Source organism: Apis dorsata, unplaced genomic scaffold, assembly GCF_000469605.1.
Source record: "Apis dorsata unplaced genomic scaffold, Apis dorsata 1.3 scaffold_127, whole genome shotgun sequence".
In the NCBI taxonomy this organism is placed as follows: domain Eukaryota; kingdom Metazoa; phylum Arthropoda; class Insecta; order Hymenoptera; family Apidae; genus Apis; species Apis dorsata.
Genome location: NW_006263420.1, coordinates 504,068 through 513,842, shown reverse-complemented (window position 1 = coordinate 513,842; position 9,775 = coordinate 504,068). Strand labels below are relative to the sequence as shown.

General features: G+C 42.9%; 2 protein-coding genes across 8 annotated transcripts in view; one reads left to right on the top strand and one right to left on the bottom strand.

Moving 5' to 3' along the window:
• The window catches only part of LOC102678757 (glutamate receptor ionotropic, kainate 2), a 225,162-nt gene extending 216,905 nt beyond the window's left edge, over positions 1 to 8,257 (bottom strand). The window contains exon 1 of one of the 6 annotated variants that reach the window (XR_004149996.1): positions 7,602 to 8,257. The gene's annotated coding sequence lies outside the window, so the exon portion shown is untranslated. The remainder of the gene's footprint in view (positions 1 to 7,601) is intronic. The other 5 variants (XR_004149997.1, XM_031509125.1, XM_031509126.1 and 2 more) reach the window with 5 other exon arrangements.
• Positions 1 to 9,775, top strand: part of LOC102679151 (glutamate receptor ionotropic, kainate 2-like) — a 98,516-nt gene that overhangs the window by 13,408 nt on the left and 75,333 nt on the right. The gene's annotated exons all lie outside the window — the stretch shown is intronic.

The following is a 9,775-nucleotide window of genomic DNA, read 5'->3' as shown; positions in this document are numbered from 1 at the left end:
AAAAAAAAAAAAATAATTTTAATATCATTTAAATCTTCGTTCGGAATGATATTGAAAATTTTGAACGAGCCAGAATTTTCACTTTTCTTATATTGACAAAAATGGACAGACATACATATTCATTACCCAATATGATGTGAAATTCATATGCAACGTGTGAAAATCAATAAAGCCTACACCAAATGGATTCATTAAAGTCAACGCACTCGGATTATTATTTCAACAATATCGATCGGGATAATGGTACATTTAGCAGCAGGTAATCTTTGTTTTTCTTCCTGATGGAAACGCAAATATATGTGCCATGATATATCCGTGATAACTGCACCGATCGACAATAACAATCGAAGATTCGTAAAATTCGTAAATATTTAGTCGCGCAAAATTCAAATACGATATGATCGTTGCGTTATGGAAATGGCACCAAAAATTAACGTCAAATTTCAATAATCGACGGATAATTCGTCTCTCTAATATTACACCTACTTATTAATTATCATCGAATTATATTTGTCAAGCTGCAATGCTTGTATATCCGTGTATTTCTTTCGAGGATTATATTTAAAATTACGACGTTGGTATAAGGAATATCGAATATTTTTGTATATCCCGCATTAATTAAAAGCGGAGGAGGAAAGGAGAATTTGTTTAATTAAAAATCAACACGTATTTGATTAAATGTAAACGAAAAAAGGTATGTTTGTGTATACCGTTATACTAAAGGTTCCTACATATCTATTTTCATGTTTGGAAAAAGGTTTTTTTTTTTCTTTCTTCCGTTTCGTTTTCTGCAAACACGCGTTGCACAATTTTTTTATGTACACATACTGTAAAAGGGGAAGAGCGATTTCCGCGTTGCCTCCAAAGTCGTTGATGGATTGCATTGATAAATATTTAGCGAGGGAACGTCGTGTCGTGTCGTGTCGGGCACAATTATAACAACGAGCGGGAACGTCGTGCATTCGATGGATTAGTTTATGAAAAATTCGATCGTCAAGACATCGATGACAGCGAATGACAAATTGAAATTGCAATCTGAAAGAGAAGCATTTCCGGACGTTTATCCTCTAGGGCAGAATCACTTACGTATTCATCCATATTCACCCATCCGCTATCGCGTCCGCTTTTTTAATACATTTTTCCTAATACAGATCACGGTGGAAAATATTTTTTTCGCATTAAACGCGGCGTGGTATTTTTTTTAACGAAATATTAAAAGCGTCACAATGCGACACGCGTAAATTACGAAAATGTACGTAGGCTCATTTGTACGTATCTGTCCAATTATTTCGAAACAAGTAGCTTGATGAATGCTGATCGCAAGTTTTCTACGTGTCGTGTAAAAATATCAGGAAATATCGGGACGCGGGGCGGTTTGTCGCGTAGAAAAATCACGTTTCACCGTGTTATTTTACAGTGAAGTAACAGGAGCGACTATTTGGTACTCTGTGCCTTTCTCTACAATCACGCGGATGTTTCACAGAGGGGAACGGAAAAAAAAAAAAAAAAAAGAAAGGGGAAATAAAGCCCGTTGGAACATTTGAAACGAACAATCAAAATAAATCTAGGCAAAAAAAAAAAAGAAAAAAAGAAAAAAGAAAAAATGGAGAAAAAAACGAAACGGATAGATCCGATGAGAGAATGCAACTAATCGTTCGACAATTTCGCTCAATTAAAACGATTAAAACTGATTTATTTGACACGCCTGCNAAAAAAAAAAAAAAAGAAAAAACGGAACAAATTGGCGAATCGAAGGGGAGGAGGGTGGGGTGAGACTTGACGCCTTCGTTCTTAATTAGCAGACGCGCGCTCGATCGTTTGCACAAAAGGGTCCGACATTCAGACAATCAAACGGATCCGTTTGTTTTCCACTGATTATTTTCGAGGCGGTATACCGCTCTTAACAACCCTTTTACGATCCACGGACGCGTTGATTGCCCCCTCCCCCCTCCGTTTATATCACTGTCGCTCACACTTGCTTGTAACGCGTTCCACACGCGTCCCACCCTCTTCCCATCCCCCTCGATATCGGCTACCAGCGCCAATTTTACCATTCAACGACATTAATTCCCCCACCGAGAAAGAGAGAGGTGTAACCGAGTTTCGCGTAATTATAAATCGAGCAATAAAAGTGGTACACGCGAGCGTTGTGTTGTAATTATTCGAGGGGGCACTTGGAAAATCGGTCGCGACTCGTTTTAACGGTAATTTCGGTCCGTCGACAGGCTTCATTGACGCAAATGAAAAGAGGGTGTTGGTGAACGAGGGTGAACACGAGCCTCTCGGTTTTTCCGCCCCCTGTCGAAATCGATCCATGATGACACTCGAAATCGATTAAATCGCGTTATCCACCTCTTTCCCACCTCCTCCGTGCGCGAATCATTCTGAAGAGTATCACGGAACAATGCCTTCGATTCACCGCTGATGAAGCAGCTGAGGAGAAGGAGGATAACTATAAGTTTGGAAAAACTGTTGGATTCGATACCTGTTAGATTTTTTTATTCGAGGAGGATCGATAAGCGAAAGAATCGGTTTCGTAAGTTTCACGTACGATACGTGAATCGTTTAATCGTGGCTGTTAAGTTAAATTTCTTCGACGAAATATGTACGTTATGTTCTTTTTTTGAAAAAATATTCAAAACGCACGACGACGACGACGGCGGCGGCGACCTCGTTTACCCTGTCACCGTAACTGGTTACGCAATGCAACCTTTCTCGAAACTTGAAAGCGGCATTTAGCAGGCAGCAGTCGGGAGTGGCGCATGCAACCATTCTGTCAGAGTTTCTAGAAATAGGCAAAGCCAGCGGAGGAGAGGGAATAGTTTCGCATTTTTTCGTTCCAGTTACGTGCCACACAATTCCTGCGGTCCCATAAATCTCTCTCGTTTCATGTCGACTGTGTACGCCACTCGGTGTAATCGTCCATTTCGTGCTAGACTCTCTTTCTCTCTGTCTCTCTGTCCAACGACGATAGTTCCTCCACCATTCTCGCGAAAGTATATATCGGGTATGGTATAGTAGCTTTACGTTTTCTTCATTCTTCGAGTTTTCATTCCGTTCCCATTCCCGCAAAAATATACGATCCAAGTTTTTTCTTTTTTTTTTTTTTTTTTTTTTTTTTTTTTTTTTTCCTTGGCGCCGGTCAACGAGCACACCGTCACTCTAGCACACAACCAATGATAAAGTTGTTTACACGTATCCTATCCCGTATTTCGTATTATTCCTTTCTCGCGTTCCTTATTTATTCAAAAAAAATTCGAATACATAAATAACATATATAATACATATATATATATATGTATATACGTTTCGTTATCGAAACTTCGTAATGGAAAAGAACAACCTTCTCTGTCGATTTCTTGTCCAGATTTTTTAAAAAATCTGGAAACGAAATCGTTCAAACCAAGTATATATATAATTTCATGTCCCCGTAACAACACCGCAAAACGATTAAAGAATCTTAGGATAAATTCCTAGGGGCAATTGTTCCAGGCCATTTCGTCAAAAATTTAATCTGGTTGTGGGGAGGAGGGGCGGTGGGCTAGAACACCAGGACTGCATTAATTAGACCCACAATTACGGTAATGGGGGAGTTGGTGCATCGCAATTATCGTAGCGCCGCGAAGGCAGTTAATTAAGAGAAATTCAATTAAGCTCTTTCGGCGTGCGCTCCACGCGACGATAAAAGACCTGGCCAGACTTTCACGCATCGAGGCCGATTCTCGTTTTAATCGGTAAAAACTCCTTTTCTCTCCCTTTTCCAAACGCCAACATTCGTCCCCTTTTTCCCCCCCTTTCTTAGATCCCGACGAAAAACGAAACGAAGAAAATGAAATCGATCTCGATCGTCCTTCCTTTCGTCTTACGCGACTTACTCGCACGTTACGAGAGTAAGAACGGAAGTTAGTCGCGGCGGGCATCACGACTGTTAACCGTTCTCGAATAATCCTGGCTATCCACCTAAGCTTAACGTAATTGAAACTGTCTAGCTGCGGGCCAACGTAACAACGCATCGAGGGATAATTTCGAGAAATGAGAAGGGAGGGAGGGAGGGATGGTGTGCAACGCGGACGGAAAATCGATACGTTGTAGGTAGAATTATAGGGATCGACCTCGGGATTAGCCACTCGTTCCTCGAACGAACATTATTATCGCCAGCAATTCAGCCACCTATGCCAACTTTCGATCCCGAAATATACCGTATCGCTTTATTGTTCCGCGTACGAGATGCCTCGTCCAAATATTCAATTAAAATGCGTATAATTATATAATACGTCCTCGAAATTACGACGAAAGAAAACAAAAGAAGGAAAAGAAGAAAACAAAACCCGACTCGTTGGAATCGTCCATCCACGGGATTACCACCCCCGACTGTATCCATCACCAACGATAGCAATCGGTGTGACGTCTAGGGTAAAACCAAGCTCCAAATTGTGGCGTGACAACCGAGCTGCTGGATCGGCTGCAAAAACGATTTCCATCGTGGCGGCTATCAATGCGATGAAAACGTCAGCAGGGGGAAGGAAATATCGGAGGAAGGGGCGTGGAAATCGGGGAGAGGCCGCAAATAGCTCGTTAATATCGTGACGCGGGGTAAACAGCGGTTGATGAAACAGCGTCTCGCTCGATCACGCCATTAGAAGGCGTGGATCCCTCGAAAAACGGACGGTTTTCGATCGAATATATTAACGATAAAATTTTTCGCGCTGGTTTGGAAGAGATGGCACGCTTTGGTTTCTTGAGAGGGGAGGGGAGAGACTCTCTTGCTGGGGAAACGCAACAATTTCCGATCCGGCTCGAAATTACCTCGATGATCGGGTCGGATAGGCGTGAACTCTTGCCTGGGCGAAATTATACGGGCACAATAGCGCGTGAAATTCATTAAAGCTCGGCGAGGAGGACCGCGTTTGATTCCCCGCGTCTCCCTCTGTCATCGAATTGTTGCGGTTCCCTCGCGCGGACCAGGTCGCTTTTGATTCGCGACCCCTTCGTCCCCTCTCGCTCGTGCTCGTATGATATTGATGGAAAAGGAGAGGAGAAGCGTAGAGATGCGAAATGTTTTTTATTTTTCACGTTTCAAAATTCGGCGTTGAATCGTTTTTGGATCTTTTCGTAATTTTTGTGGAAATTTGGTATATATTTTTTTGTACATATGAGGTGTATGAGGTAGCGTATTGTTGCGCGGATTGTTGAGAGGACAATTCGTTTTTCGCATCTGACAGGAAGCATGGAGAGAAAAAAATTTTCGAATCGTACGTTTTTGTTTTTTTTTCGCACGATCTACAGTTAGTAAAAATATCGAGTACCGTCCAATGATAACAATGGTGCAACGATTTATATAATTTTATCGCGGGTTTATCGATCGTTAATGGTTGTCGTCTCATCTCTCTCTTCAAATTTTCCAAAAAAAAAAAAAAAAAAAAAAAAAAAAAGAAAGAAATGTAATTTAATCGACTAGAAATTTTCCAGACAGAAGCGTTAGATAGAAAAGCGTTGTTTTCCGCTTTTTAATGTCACGTGGACCGATGTGGACGTACGTCTGTTTCACGCGGCGATTCGGCACACAATCGATACGTGACGTTTCGTTGACTTTTATACGAATTTAATCTGCGCCCCCATAATTGAACAGTATGAACCCTGATATGATAGATAATCGTTTATCCGTGATATCGACTGATTAATCTGATCGATCGGTTAATGCACCAGCTGCGGTGATAAGCCCATTGAAATCCACGTAAATTATGTATTGAAATTGCGAGACGGTGGGTTTAAAATGTCGGCCAGATAGGAGCCGACAGGTGCTCGTAATCGACCGATATTCTTGAAGCATTAAAGAAAAGTTGAGAGTGGAAACTGATGTTCGATAAATGGAAAATAGATACCTTCCACTAATTTCTTACAGTTCGTTCTCGTATTATCGGCAAACGTGTCGAGATAATTGTAGCGGTTTTTGCATCGTTGAAACCGCAAATCGATAATGCGATCGCAAACACACGTATCATCTTCGTGATAAATTTCGAAATATTTTTTTTTTTTTGTCTACTTGTGAACCAACGAGTTCTCGACTAATCAATTTTTTTTTCCATAAAAATTTCAACTTCTTCGCTTTCATAGATCCACGATTGTCGCTCGTTAATTGAAAAAGAGAATCGTGACACGGTTATCCGATGAAACAACATATTTGACAAAAGAGTAACACATTTGAAAACGCTCTCGTTATTTTTAGCCGATAAATATGATATGGAATAGCAATTCTCAACAACTCAAAATTTATTCTCGGATTTCCACTAATTTGATAATTTAAAAAAAAAAAAAAAGAAAGAAAAAAGAAGGGCGGAGAGAATCACAAGAATAAAGACTTTCTAAATTTTCATTCGAGACACGTAGGCACGAAGAAAGTTCAGCTGTAGAGAGAATAGCGATAGAAGGTGTATTCCCAGGTTGATCTCCGATCCAGAAAATCCCGATGAGACTTGTGAAGTATTTAAACTACTAAAAACTATTTCACGAATCGTAAGTATATCGTAGACTTACAAATCGCGCGCGAGTGTGTGTGTATCCACGGAAATGAACGTATATTAATGAGGATTGGCCTCTGAAAATTCTTCAAAAGCTACGAATTACAATCGAACATTTTTCGCGCCGTTTGTTCGAGTTCCAATTTACGCACAATAATTGCAATTAATATTCATTGAAATGGAAAACGGCTCTGTAAATCCGGAATCGGCGAGCGAGATGCGTGCACACGCTTTACACGTTCCAAGAAAATAACTATGTTCTGATCCCGCACCTGGGGCCACACTTTTCATCGTCTGTGCTCTATGATATAACATCCCGATTCGTTCGTTTATTTATTTTTTATTTACGCTGGTAGATTTTAACTGTTGATTTCCGCAGGGGTGAATTACTCGCGACGATGGGTCGAGGGAAAATAGAGGAAAGGATGAATATCTTCGAGTTTCTTCGGAGGTAATTAGGATTAAACTCTAGGATATAACTCGTGGACGGCTAATAGAACACTCTAATATAACGGTGTACGATTAATAGAACACTCGTTGGATCGATTCGATGGGATATCGAATGTTTGACGACTTTTTCGTCGCACAGAGAAACTGAATCGAAATACGTCGGAAAATTACGTCAACGTTGACGTATTCGAACGAATAACAGGACGAAAAAAGAAAGAGATTGCGATTATTATTTTACGATTCGCGTTTTATTCGTATCGCTCCGATTTCGTAGGGAGACAGTCGGTTGCGGAGTGAAACGTTCGAAACCAGAAGCCGTGACACTACGGAAACTCGGAGCATAAACTTCCGGCAGTTTCGCGAGAAGTAAAGCGCGACCGAGCTGTCCGATGTGGGACAGAGAACAATCGTGAAACGATGAATCACCCGACGAATTCTACGAACTCTCGTCCGTCGACCAACAAAACAATCGTTGTTTCTCCTACGCTATTTACATTTAACGTAGACGGAACAAAGGAGACACCTCGTTCTTCTCGCGTATAAAAGCTATCACCACGAGCGCACACCGAATACAAAAAAAAAAAAAAAAAACCGATCAATCGTCGTTACTCTTAAATAATTACACCCCCGTACCTTTACGAGATCACGTTGACCAGGAACCACTGACGAATGTGCATGAATCTCACTCAGCTCCCTCCACGGGCACCACGGGCACCACTCTTGCTCGACGATCAGAGAGAAACAATCGTGGGAGAGGGGGGAGGAGAGGGAAGAAGGGAAAGAAAAAGGAGAAAGAAAAGAAAAAAAGAAAAGAAAAAAGCGGTCAACAACAAAAATCACCCCCGTGTCACCCTTTCTCTCACACCGCGATTATCCACCACCGCGAGACCGTCTTCGTGTTATCGTCGCGTTATTATTAGTCCCACGCGAGTTATCCATTCGGCCTCGGATCCTCGATCGAGGTGAAAAAAAGGAAGGCGACGGATTGCACGGTGTTATTGAATGGAAACGGCACACGGTATCGTCGATTCACGGTGTCGCGTCGTTCACGGGTCGCAGCATGGGTCGCGCGAGACGTGGCCTCGTCGCGGTACTACGCCAAACGAGAGCGGAAGGCAAACTGGACCGAGCGGCGGAGTCTGGCTTTGGATGCTGCGTGTACGGTGCTGGTGCCGCTTTAGCCGGCAACGAGGACGGCCACGACGACGACGCCGACGCCGACGCCGACGCCGCTCGTGGCAACGATGGCGCGAGGCGTAGGAACCGCCGCGGCCGAAGCGCCCTCATCTCGCTCCGTTCCGCACCGATATTCCCTCCCCGTCCCCTATTCCTCCCGCTTCCACCCCTCTCGCGCTCCCTCCCGCGCTTCATCCTTCTTTCCCACTTTCAGCCCTCTTCCACCGTCGTTCTCTCTCTCTCCCTCTCCCTTTCTCTCTCTCTCCATCCCAACTCTCTCCGTTCCACTCTCCGGCCGCATCTCCCCACTACCATATCGATCCTACAGGAAAGGCCCTGTGTGTGCCGCGTTCCATTTGCTTCTGCCGAGCGGAGGCTACGAATCGCTCTCCCGCTTCGCTATTTTGCCTATTTGAAAAGATTCGTCGAGACATCCGATGCCTCGTCTTCGTGCTCCCTCCTTTAACGAGATGTTCCTTCGTTGGGATTTTAATCGTTGCTCCTTCGTTCGTCCGGACTTAAACGCTTTTTCGCGAATAATTGTAAAAAAAGAGAAGAAGGTATTTTGTAGTTTTGCAAAAAGGGTAAAGTTTGCTTGCACGGATGCAGCACGCGAGTCTCGAGCGTTCTTATCTATCGAGTAACATCTTTGAATGAACGACGATTTTATTATCGGAGGAGGAGGAAGAGGAAGAGGAGGATTGTTGGATCATGAAACGAAACATAGGATTATTAATTCGAAGGACGATCCAGTTTCAATTCTCATCACATTCGATCGACCAAGTTCGAATCGATCAAGTTCGTCTCGAGAAAGCTGGCGGTTCCGTTCCAGGAATATTGTCTTCTCTGAATAGGGAAAGCGTGTGAAAGAAACACTTGTCTGGTCGAAAGAAGTGGTACAAATGGACTGGAAGAATATACCGGAAATAAACTTTCGTTATCCCTTTCGTTACACGCTGTTGTTCGCGTAGTTGGTTTACGTACCTACTAATATTTATTACGATTCTCGTTTTAAAGCATGAGAATGGATAGGGGTAGGGCTCGAGCAGGGTGAGTATTTTCCACGGGCTATTCCACTGGTTGGACTATAGGAATTAGAACGGAAGGAATTAGGCGGAAAGTTATCTTTAATAGATCGCGAGCTCGTTCTACGAGCCTCGTTCCTTTGATAATGCTATTATCGTGGATTACACGGGTGAAGATTACACTCTCCGCGCTCGTAAACGTAATTAGGGGATATGATATTTTCTTTTTTTTTTTTTTCTTTCTTTCTTTCTTTTCTTTTTCTATCATCTCGATCCGAATGAAACACACGCCAGCCCGCCCGATCCTCCACGGATGAATGAGAAAGAGTTTCGAGGGGGAGATTCGAGTGTACCTCGAATGAATCTGTTCTTTGGAGTGGCGCCGCTTCGTCAGCGGGGGAAAATAGACGAAAGATTTGAAGCATTCCACTTCCTGGCACGGAAATGAGAAAAATAATCCGCGCGGATGAACAGAGGCTACGAATTGCTCTGGCGCCGCTGCACAAAGCCGAAAAGGAATAGTCGAGGCCGAAACGCAATGCACTTTGCTCTCGCTCTTTCTCTCTCTCTCGCTCCCTTATTCTCTTGAGTACTACGCATCATTAC